The sequence below is a fragment of the Phyllopteryx taeniolatus genome, chromosome 1 (assembly GCF_024500385.1).
Source record: "Phyllopteryx taeniolatus isolate TA_2022b chromosome 1, UOR_Ptae_1.2, whole genome shotgun sequence".
NCBI classification, from domain to species: domain Eukaryota; kingdom Metazoa; phylum Chordata; class Actinopteri; order Syngnathiformes; family Syngnathidae; genus Phyllopteryx; species Phyllopteryx taeniolatus.
The window spans coordinates 24,991,705-25,004,047 of record NC_084502.1 but is presented as its reverse complement, the minus strand read 5'-3'; the positions used below and the strand labels follow the sequence as shown (position 1 = coordinate 25,004,047).

The window sequence follows — 12,343 nt, the reverse complement described above, 5'->3', positions numbered from 1 at the left end:
ATCCTAATCTACTAAAACTTGATGTCTGTTTTAGGTTTGGTCACAATGCAGTCACTGACAACGCATTGACTTATTGACGTCTTGCTACTTCAAGGTTTATCTTTCATTGGCCACATATTTTTAGGCTTTAAACGATCAGGGGCCGATCAGCGAGTTTAAAAAAACGATAACCGATCACAAGATGGAGCCATGTGTCTATTTAAATGACCTGTTCATTTACTGTATATACCTGTGTACTTAATTGCTCCAAAAAATTATTCCAATAAATAATGTATCTTTGTTCATCTATTTATGCCAGCGAAGCATCGTGACAGACAGAACAAATGAATGGTCTTCTATTAGATGGCAGAAAGTAAATACAGTAGTTAATGTAGCCACTTTTTGTGACATTTTTGTTTATTGGTGTGCCGTGAGATTTTTCAATTGTAAAATATGTTCCTTGGCTCCATAAAGGTTTTAAATCACTGCTTTAGTCAGGTCATGTATTATAATCACTCAGGTTTTATTTCAGTAGTCTTGACATAGTGCAATCGTGAAAGAGCAAATTTGTTTTGTAGTCTCATCCGTCCGGGCACTACGTGTCGCCTGTCTCAGACGTGTTGTCTGTCCCACTCCGCCGACATGTATTATTATATTTTTTTAAAATAACTTTTGGCCGTCAGATATTTACAGCAGTATGTCAAAAGACACGCGACAAGGCTAAAAATAAAATAACTTTTGAATTCAAATATACTGTGCACGATGGCGACGCGTTGTAAATGTCTTTTGCAGAGTTGATCGGATCGGCGAATTATGACATAAAAGCCAATCAGCATAAAATGCTAAATATGGGCCGATACCGATCAGCCCGATCAGATCGGTGTAAAGTTTACATATTTTAGTTTCATGTTTTACTTTGCTGTTAATCGTTTCAATTTCTCGCCAGGAGGACGCATAAAAATGCATGCGTACATACCCTCTGTTTTTGGTGACTATTGATCGTCCTGAAGTTGCGCACGCAGACAAACCCAGCATTCAACAGGGCGAGAGGCATTTCACATCTCATGATTTGTTTAGAGGAACATTCTGAGAGGTCCAGCTAGGAATTGATAACAAATACATCACCCTTATGTCGTCAGATGACACTGGAATGAATATTAACACCAACACATTACCTTGACATTACATAAGCTTTAATGAAGATCGCTTTGTTACGCTTAGGTGGGTGGCTATGGCTCAGTAGAGCGGGTTGTCCAGTCACCGAACGGTCGCCGGTTCAAATCCTGGCTCCGACTCTCCGCATGTCGAAGTGTCCTTGGGTGAGACACTGAACCCTAATTTGCTCCCAGTGGCCCTGGCAGCACCTTGCGTGGCAACGGCCGCCCATTTTTGTGTGAATGTGAGGCTTTGTAAAGCACTTTGGGCACTGTGATGGCGTAAATAAACAGCTATATAAGTGCAGTCCATTTACTATTTGCCATTCATAGCAGTCCCTTCTGATGAGAAGTCTCCAATATACTGTATATTTTTAATGATTCAGTTACTGGCGTGGTCCGTAACTTCACAGACAATAGACAAAAATGATGATCATTGTTTTCCAAAGCAAAAGATTTTATAAAATATATTTTGATGAAAGGCAAATATAATCAGTAAGCTTTCATGGAGGACTACAGAAATTTGAGAATATTTAGTATTGCGAGTCTGAAGTTTTGAGGATTTGGACAATTTTAGGTAAACATCTTGAAACAATTTATATTTCATCATGATTCTCTTTATTTCTCCTCCTTACCACACAGAGGCTTAATGAATGATGGGTGAACTGTATTGTTCCAAGGCATAAATCATAATTGTGACCGTTGGTCTGCCAAATGCACACTTTGAGCGGGGTCAATTTTACAAAGCTGCCTTGTCAAAACTTGGTATGTGTTGACTTTCTTGGTAAAACGGTGTCCACTTTTGTCTCCCATGATCCAGCTCAATGAAAGGGAAATACAGTGGGTACGGAAAGTTTTCAGACCCCCTTAAATTTTTCACTCTTTGTTATATTGCAGCCATTTGTTAAAACCATTTAAGTAATTTTTTTCCCTCATTAATGTACACACAGCACCCATATTGACAGGGGAAAAAACGTAATTGTTGAAATCTTTCCTCATTTATTAAAAAAGAAAATATCAAACAGCTATAAGTAGCCTTTGCTGTGACACTCATATTTAACTCGGTTGCTGTCCATTTCTTCTGATCATCCTGAAAATGGTTGTACACCTTCATTGGAGTCCAGCTGTGTTTGATTATACTGATTTGACTTGATTAGGAAAGCCACACCCCTGTCTGTATAAGACCTTACAGCTCACAGTGCATGTCAGAGCAAATGAGAATCGTGAGGTCAAATGAACTGCCTGAAGAGCGCAGAGAGAGAATTGTGGCAAGGCACAGATCTGGGCATAGTTCCAAAAAAATTCTGCTGCACTTAAGGTTCCTAAGATCACAGTGGCCTCCATAATGCTGAAATGGAAGACGTTTTGGACGATCAGAACCCTTCCTAGAGCTTGCCGTTCAGCCAAACTGAGCAATTGGGGGAGAAGAGCCTTGGTGAGAGAGGTAAACAAGAACCCAAAGATCACTGTGGCTGAGCTCCAGAGATGCAGTCGGGATATGTGAAAAAGTTCTAGAAAGTCAACCATCACTGCAGCCCTCCACCAGTCGGGGCTTTATGGCAGAGTGGCCCGACGGAAGCCTCTCCTCAGTGCAAGACACATGAAAGCCCGCATGGAGTTTGCTATAAAACACCTGAAGGAATCCAAGATGGTGAGAAATAAGATTCTCTGGTATCATGAAACCAAGATAGAAATTGTTGCCTTATTCTAAGTGGCATGTGTGGAGAAAACCAGGCACTGCTCATCACCTGTCCAATACAGTCCCAACAGTGAAGCATGGTGGTGGCAGCATCATGTTGTTAGTGTGTTTTTCAGCTGCAGGGACAGGGAGACTGGTTGCAATCGAAGAAAAATGAATGTGGCCAAGTACAGGGATATCCTGGACGTAAACCTTCTCCAGAGTGCTCAGAACCTCAGACTGGGCCAAAGGTTCACCTTAAAAAATGACAATGACCCTAAGCACACAGCTAAAATACCAAAGGAGTGGCTTCAGAACAACTTCGTGACTGTTTTTGAATGGCCCAGCCAGAACCCCGACTTAAACCCAATTGAGCATCTCTGGAAAGCCCTGAAAATGGCTGCCCACCAACGTTCACCATCCAACCTGTCAGAATTGGAGAGGATCTGCAAGGAGGAATGGCAGATGATCCCGAAATCCAGGTGTGAAAAACTTGCATCATTCCCAAAAAGACTCATGGCTGTATTAGCTCAAAAGGGTGCTTCTACTAAGTACTGAGCAAAGGGTCTGAATACTTATGGCTGTGTGATATTTCAGTTTTCTTTTTTAATAAAGCTGCAAACATTTAAACAATTCCGTTTTTTTCTGTCAACATGGGGTGCTGTGTGTACATTAATGTGGAAAAACTTGAACTTAAATGATTTTAGCAAATGGCTGCAATATAAAAAAAAAGTGAAAAATTTAAGGGTGTCTGAATACTTTCCGTACCCACTGTATATTGGGACGGCTTTGTGGATTGTTGGTGTATTGGAATGGAATGCGCAGAATGCATGTTGCAAATGGAACAACATCCCTCAACAGTCCTGTGGACCATATCAACATAACTGTAAAAAAATCACCCGATCACTAAAAGAAGGACCAGAATTGGAATGTGGTCACTCAAAACAGGTTGCCCATTACATGTAATGCATCCATTCAATGTTTTGCAGTAGTCACATAAAGTGGATCCAAAGCCATTGAAATGATCCCTCGCATGAATAAAAAAGATGTATTCAATGGTCTACCCCCTTGGTCTCGACACAGCTCCTTTGTAAAAAGAGACAAGCACAGTAAAGAAAAGAACACTGTCTGTCAGAAACTGTGATACCAACTCTCCAACACTTCCCACTGTAGCACCACTCGCATTGCTCTGTGTGCCAGTACAATCGGAGCAGTGTGTGAGCGTATTGAATAGAGTCGACCCAGCCATGAATCCTTTTGCTTGTGTACAGAGATTTTGAGAAGGAGGAAAAAACGAGGGTGGGGACTGTTTTTATGGCTACACACACTTTCACATGCAACTCTAGTAGGCCCTTATGTTAAGGCCACAAGACAACCTTGATTGACCTTTCCTGCCTGCTGCCTTCTTGTTACTATCGTCTCACTACTCTGTGCACACAGTTGCCCTAAGACAGTAATTGGCACCTTCAAGATCAACGCTGTTGAAATAATAACAATAGAATAAGCCTTTTATCAGTCCCGCAATGGCTTAACCATGGAATTACACAAGCCAAGTGGACAGTTTGCAGCACACTGTGATGATCGTATCGAATAATCAAAAATACCCATGTACATATTCAGGGTCCTAAATTAACACTCTCCAGTCGGCCAAATGCGGCAACATTATCGGTTTGGCGAGTGAATCTGTACACACTTGTACCACTTACATAAACATACACGCGCAAATCATAGCGCAGTGGCGTGTGTCCTGGAGCCAGTAATATTGAAGCAAGACGTGTCCTGCCAGGAAAGTGCATGAGATTTCTAATTACGCCGATCTTTGTTATCAGATGTGTGCGTATTTCCTCGATCTAACATGACGGGATGTGACAACAGCCAATCAGATACGTTATTGTCCTGGTCCACTCCATTTACAAGTAGGGGGAGTAAAACAGAAGCCACGCCTCCTCGGTTGGCTTGCCGCCTTGCCCTGTAGCGAGATCGAGATGCCTACGACGTCTGTTGTGTGGCAGCGTCTCCAAAGCAACGTGGAGAAATGTTATTAACTAGCTGATGTGTAAGGTATGTCGGCACCCTTAAAAACGGACAACACTCTTTATTCATTTGAAGTACTACCAAAGTGATATGGAAAGCAAATAAATGTGATTGCAGTCAGTACAGCCTGTCACTATGTTGCTAGCACAAGTAGCATTAGCAGTTATCCACTGCTAGCGGTGAAGCCACCAGCAACAACAATAAATCGTGTCATCGTTATTTAGGTGGTTTGCAAAACGGCTAATCTGTATTGTTATTAAAGATGATGCGCATCTTAACTGGAGAATGATCATGTTTACAAATCATCATTATCACCGATGGGGCAGTTTGTTTATTTTGCATCTTGTACCTCCAGAAATACTGAGTGAATAGTGAATAGTGTTATTTTTCTGCACTGTTGAGTGAAGTGTTATTATATTTTTGTACATGTATTTCATTTGCTTAGTAAGTATGCTAATATCATGTTGGGGTTACCGTTTTAATTATTGACTATGAGGAGTGTTGTGAACAAAAGGCATTAATAAAATGTTGAACTACTCTCTAGCTTTAGTTTTTAGTACAGATGCTTTTAACATTGGCTTATTAAAAAAAGGTTAAAAACAATATTTTTAAAAATTGTGGCAAAAAGATCAGAAGATATGAAAAAATTAATCGTGATCTTTTATTTTGGCCAGATCGAACAGCCCGACATCAAACGCATACAACAGGTTTGACAGTAGAAGCTAAAAACACTAAGATAATGTCATAATACAACAATCTGCAGTTTGACTAAGCAAAATTGAAACTCTTTAAAACCAAATTAAATGAAACATTGACAGCCTGATGTTTCAGCCTCCAAGCTGCTTAAGTCCTTCAAAAGTGTTCAATGATGAAAAATTAAACAGACGTATGATCCTACGGGGCGGCACGGTGCGACTGGTTAGAGCGTCTGCCTCACAGTTCTGAGGTCCGGGGTTCAATCCCCGGGCCCGCCTGTGGAGTTTGCATGTTCTCCCCGTGCCTGCGTGGGTTTTCTCCGGGCACTCCGGTTTCTTCCCACATCCCAAAAACATGCATGGTAGGTTAATTGACAACTCTAAATTGCCCGTAGGTGTGAATGTTTGTTTGTATGTGCCCTGCGATTGGCTGGCAACCAGTTCAGGGTGTACCCCGCCTCCTGCCCGATGATAGCTGGGATAGGTTCCAGCACGCCCGTGACCCTAGTGAGGAGAAGCGGCTCAGAAAATGGATGGATGAATGGATGGATGATCCTACGGCGGCTGTAATGCTGTTGCACGAGGACTCTGTGAGGCCAGACTTTATGGATGTTAAATAAAAAACAATTTTTTTATTGCTGTTGTTCTGTGACTTCTGTCAGTTTTCATCCAACATAATACCATATTATACAAATGTGTAAAATTAGGGCTGCACACATATACACGTGTTGCACGTGCCATTATCGCAATGACAATACTTTTTTCGAAATATTGTGCAGCCCTATGTAAAATTATTTAATATTTTGGCCAGTAAAAAATATGCTTGGCCTGTGGATTTTTTCAACTACAGGCCAATGAATCAAAAAAGTAAATTTTGGCCCCTGTGCATAATTATATCAGGTAATGAGACTAGGCAGAACGAGAGCAGTAACGTATGTGGCAACTGTACATGAATAACAAATACCATATATGCAGATGTTAATGGTAAACTACATTTAAAAATACTATTATATTATTATTATATTATTATTATACTATTTCGATGCGAATTTATCAATCTGTCCAGTTTCCCCCACATCAGTTGAGATGCTGCTGCCCCAGCAGCCCACTCTCTGAAAAATACTTAGCTGTCGCCAAGATGGTATATTTTTATCTATAATTATTTTTGTGTATAAAGCTAGCACGATCTTTTTTAAGTTGGTGCTTCAAGTACTTAATGACGTGTAACAACAAAGTCACAAGGAATCCATGGACCCTTACAGAGACCCACCTCAGGAAGAACAATGATGGCGTAACAAGTGGATACGAGACGTTCACCATATAGAATATAGAAAACGTAGAGCTCGCTGTCAAAATGGCAGCTGCACAGATATGGCCAGAGGACCTCCAATAATGGCAGCCCAGGAGGTTGAGTGGCACTTCACCTCAGCAGGCAGCAGCCTGCCGTGGGATACATATACCTGTGTAATAGCCGCAACGACCCGCCAAGCAAGGCATTGGTTAAAATGAGTCTGACCTTCCTGAGGGCCGGCGTAATGGAGAAATACAAACAAACAACCATTCGCACTCACATTCACACATACGGGCAATTTAGAGTTGTCAATTAACCTACCATCCATGTTTTTGGGATGTGGGAGGAAACCGGAGTGCCCGGAGAAAACCCACACAGGCGGGGAGAACTCCACACTCCAAACTCCGGATTGAACCCCGGTCCTCAGAACTGTGAGGCAGACGCTCTAACCAGAAACTAAACTAAACTAAAACTACATATCCGTGACAAACAAGTGAAGATTATAAACATAATCTCTAAAAATTATATTCTAAAAAGTTCCATTACTGGTTCTCTGCAGGATGAGAACTTTTTTTTGTATTTGGGTTGTAATATTGTCGCTATGGTGCCTCAGGAAACGTGAAATATGAATTAAAATCGTCCACGCATTCCTGATTTCATGACGTTTTTCTGCAAAGAGGCCTGAAATCAGATCATTCGAATTTCTCGAGCTTATCTACAACACGTCACTAGCAAAGATCTCCGCCTTCCCTTTCAGCTCCTGAACTAGCGCTGTCAACATAACAAACGTGTGCTCTCCTAAGTGGGTCTTCTACACGGAGGCAACCAATCAGAGGAAAAGGAGCAGTCTTAGCCAAATATGGACAAAGCGGACACAAAACTGGATCAAATGGAAGTAGCTGTCAGAGGGGCCTTTTCTAGACACTTGTATGACCAAACCAAGGTGTGTTTTTTTTTTTTCATGAAATTTACACTTTTATACTCAGTCCTCGTCTTAGGGTGAGAAGCTCGGTCATCCGACAGGATCTCAGAGTAGAGCCGCTGCTCCTTCACATCGAGAGGAGCCAGATGAGGTGGCTAGGGCATCTGACCAAGTCGTGTACACGTTTGCCTTCACCCCATCTGTTGGGTCATTTTCTGTAACATCTGTCTGAATGGGGTTTCTTATTTCCTCTAAATTCATTCAGTAAGGTCATTTAAAAGGTCCCATTATGTGGGATTTGTTTGTTGACACTGACCCAAACAGTCGTCCCAAGTGCATGCTTCCATTTTTTTTCATAGTTAGAAGTGTGGTGTGTAACACAATAGATTATGCTTCCAGTGTGATGCTGTCACAGTAAACCAGCTCTCTAGTTAGCCCCAACAATCGTTTTGAATCTGCTAATGCTTTCACTGACCTGAACAAACCAATGAAAACATAAGGATATGGTGTCAGGATATCTGTCAAAAACAAAGTTTCTGCCCATCACCCAGAGAGTATCTAATGGCAGAGAAGATGGAGAAATAGCTAATCATGTCATCAGTCACGGCCGGTTCCAAACAGCTGAACAGTCAGCCTTCTAACTGAGTGCCGCTTCCTCGTCCTTAACCCTGCCAACTGGCAGCCAGAGCTGTGTAGCAGGGATGACTGTGGAATGTTCACGTGTCTGCGTCTGCCAGAAAAGGTCACATTTTCCACCAGGAGCTTATGGCATCGACAATACTTCACCAGCACCTTACACAGCTCTCTATTTCTTAAACCTGCAGTATGTAATTTTTTTTGTGTGTGTGCGAAAGTCATTTTCACTCAAGCCAGGAGATAACACACTGCTAATTATGATTTCAGTATTTGATTTTTCATATTTAGTGAATACTCCTAGGGTTGGCACTGAGTCATGAAACCTCTTAGCCAATGTGGCTAAACGGTATAACAATCTCCTAGCCACACTTGTGCGTAGTTAGCCACAACATCACGTGTATTTTTTGTGGGTAAACCTTTAGCCACACTTAGCCAGTCATGGTCACTGTGAAGCCGATAAGCTTTAACAACGTGGGCTCAATTAAAACTACCTAGTCATCAATCAGGAGTGGGGCTGAACGATTTGGGAAAATACTCTTAATTGTAAGTTTCTTTTGAACAAATATTAGAATTGCGATTAAGCATGCAATTTTTCAGGAGGATTATCTTCAGCAAACACAAGAAATAAATTATTCTATACTATGACCAACACAACATTGGATATAGCCAACAAATAAACTCTTTCCTGTATAGGCCCAAATGTTATGATGAATTGACATGAAGAACAAATCTTTATTTTACTATTGATTTGTAAAAAGAAAAACCTTCAATCACAGTAGAATATTCACTTTTTGATTTAACTTCATACCTTATAAAAATGTACTGCTTTATAATGCTGCTCTTGCCAGAAGCTGTAGCACTGTTGTCAGTGTTAGCTGAGTATAGAGATGAAGTAGAGAGTGACACGAGTGACACTTTTCATCATCAAGATGTGAAATAAAAAAAAGCTGGGAGTAAATAGAGAGGGAAATCATAATGAGCGCAACATGCAAACTCCACACAGGGGAAGCTGGGATTTGAACCCCAGTCCTCTGAACTGTGAGGCAGATGTGCTAATCAGTCGTTCACTGTGCCGCCTGAACATAAAAAATATTATAAATCTTTGGTGGTAAATATTAGTAGAGTGATTTGTTTAGTGAACTTATTGTTCACGGTCCTTTAGACATGAGTGATTCGTTCATTGAACTTCTTCGTTTGTGATCTGCTTAGGACTGATGTACTAGTACGATGAGTGAGTCGTTTGCGCAAAGAACGATGTACTACGCAGTGAACGTACTCATGAGTGATTTTAACTGCCTCTCCTGACATCCTCGCGGGCATAGCTTTCATTAGCAGCCGTTTCTTCAAGCTAACGGCTAATGTTGAGTCAGTCAAGCACATGAAAACAAGCACACACATTTAAAATAAGTGTAAATTAATAATAAATGTATATACGCACACATCATTCACTCTGTCTTTCTAATGTGATTAATAAAGCTTTTTATTTCATAATAATAATAATAATAATAATAATAATACATTAAACTTATACAGCACTTCTCAAGACACCAATAGACACTTTCCACTAATCAGATGACAATAAGTGATTAAGGTGAATGAGCAGGAAGCCTGGGTGGCGGAGGCTCGTGTCTGAGGCGCTGTCAACCGCAGATGAATGCAGAAAAGTCACGCCAGCCGGCGAGAGCCTAGCAGGACGTAAGCGGATGCGGAAGGATGCTCAGTAGCTGAGCTCGCTGCACGCATGTTCACGAGTCACAACTGAAGCCGGGTGTTCGAAAGCTTTCTGAGAGAGTGATATAGTGGATACGGAAAATATTTAGACCCTCTTAAATTTTTTTTGACTCTTTGTTATATTGCAGGCATTTGCTAATATCATTTGTTCATTGTTTCCTCATTAATGTACACACAGCACTCCATATTGACAGAAAAAACAGAATTGTTGAAATGTTTGCAGATTTATTTAAAAAAGAAAAACTGAAATATCACACAGCCATAAGTATTCAGACCCTTTGCTGTGACAGTCATATATTTAACTCGGGTGCTGTCCATTTCTTCTGATCATCCTTGAGACGGTTCTACACCTTCATTGGAGTCCAGCTGTGTTTGATTAAACTGATTGGACTTGATTAGGAAAGCCACACACCTGTCTATATAAGACCTTGCAGCTCGCAGTGCATGTCAAATGAGAATCATGAGGTCAAATGAACTGCCTGAAAAGCTCAGAGACATAATTGTGGCAAGGCAGAGATTTGGCCAAGGTTATAAAAAAATTCTGCTGCATTTAAGGTTATTAAGACCACAGTGGCCTCCATAATCCTTAAATGGAAGATGTTTGGGACAACCAGAACCCTTCCCAGAGCTGGCCGTATGGCAATCGGGGAAAAAGAGCCTAGGTGAGAGAGGTAAACAAGAACCCAAAGATCACTGTGGCTGAGCTCCAGCGATTCAGTCGGGAGATGGGAAAAAGTTCTAGGAAGTCAACCATCACTGCAGCCCTCCACCAGTCGGGACTTTATGGCGGAGTGGCCCGACAGAAGCCTCTCCTCAGTACAAGACACATGAAAGCCCGCATGGAGTTTGCGAAAGGACTCCAAGATGGTGAGAAATAAGATTCTCTGGTCTGATGATACCAAGATAGAACTTTTTGGCCTTAATTCTAAGCGGTATGTGTGGCGAGAACCAGACACTGCTCATCACATGTCCAATAAAGTCCCAACACTCAAGCATGGTGGTGGCAGCATCATGCTGTGGGGGTGTTTTCAGCTGCAGGGACAGGAAAACTGCTTGCAATCGAAGGAAAGTTGAATGCGGGCAAGTACAGGGATGTCCTGGACGAAAACCTTCTCCAGAGTGCTCAGGACCTCAGACTGGGCCAAAGGTTCACCTTCCAACAAGACAATGACCGTAAGCACACAGCTAAAATAACGAGGGAGTGGCTTCAGAACAACTCCATGAGTGTTCTTGAAGGGCCCAGCCAGAGCCTTGACAAACCCAATTGAGCATCTCTGGAGAGACCTGAAAATTGCTGTCCACAAACGTTCACCATCGAACCTGACAGAACTGGAGAGGATCTGCAAGGAGGAATGGCACAGGATTCCCAAATCCAGGTGTGAAAAACCTGTTCCATCATTCCCAAAAAGGCACATGGCTGTATTAGCTCAAAAGGGTGCTTCTACTAAATACTGAGCAGAGAGTCTGAATTCTTATGACTGTGTGATATTTCAGATTTTCTTTTTTTAATAAATCTGCAAAACTTTCAACAATTCCATTTTTTTCTGACAATATGGGGTGCTGTGTGTACATTAAGGAGGGGGGAAAATGAACAAATTATTTTAGCATATGGCTGCAATATAAGACAGTGACAAATTTAAGGGGGTCTTAATACTTTCCGCACCAACTGTAGGTAGGTGATAATTTTGATTATTTTTTGTTGTTTTAAATCTCCCTGCCTTTCCTAGTTTACAACACATGACAACAATAATGCATAGTCCTTCGGTGAACGTGTTGCGTGAACGTGAACCTCAGGGATGGATCATAAACTGAATGAGGAAGCACTTGAATGATTTTGTGAAAAAGAAATTAACGATTCGGTGAACGAATCTTTTTAAAGAACTGAATCGAATGATTCAGTACACTCAAAAGAACTGCCGTGCCCATCACTATGAGTTGGCGAATCGGCAGCGCGAATCCTGAATACACGATTCATTTCTCACGCTGGCCCACTTGCTGGCGCACCGAAAATGATGTCGCGGAAATGACGGCCTGGAAATTATATTTTACTGAGCAATGGGCAGAGCCCTTTTGTGCAAATCTCACTAAACATGATTTTGCATTTCTGTAGCAAAAATAATTAGACAATACTTACTGTGTAAACAAAAACAATAATAATAATTGCAGTGAACGAACAAAACATCTTTCCGAGGACCCGTTAGTTGCCTAAAAAGAGGCCTGACG

At 41.4% G+C, this 12,343-nt stretch overlaps 1 protein-coding gene across 1 annotated transcript in view; it reads left to right on the top strand.

Moving 5' to 3' along the window:
• rimkla (ribosomal modification protein rimK-like family member A) overlaps positions 1-12,343 on the top strand; it is a 67,212-nt gene that overhangs the window by 15,954 nt on the left and 38,915 nt on the right. The gene's annotated exons all lie outside the window — the stretch shown is intronic.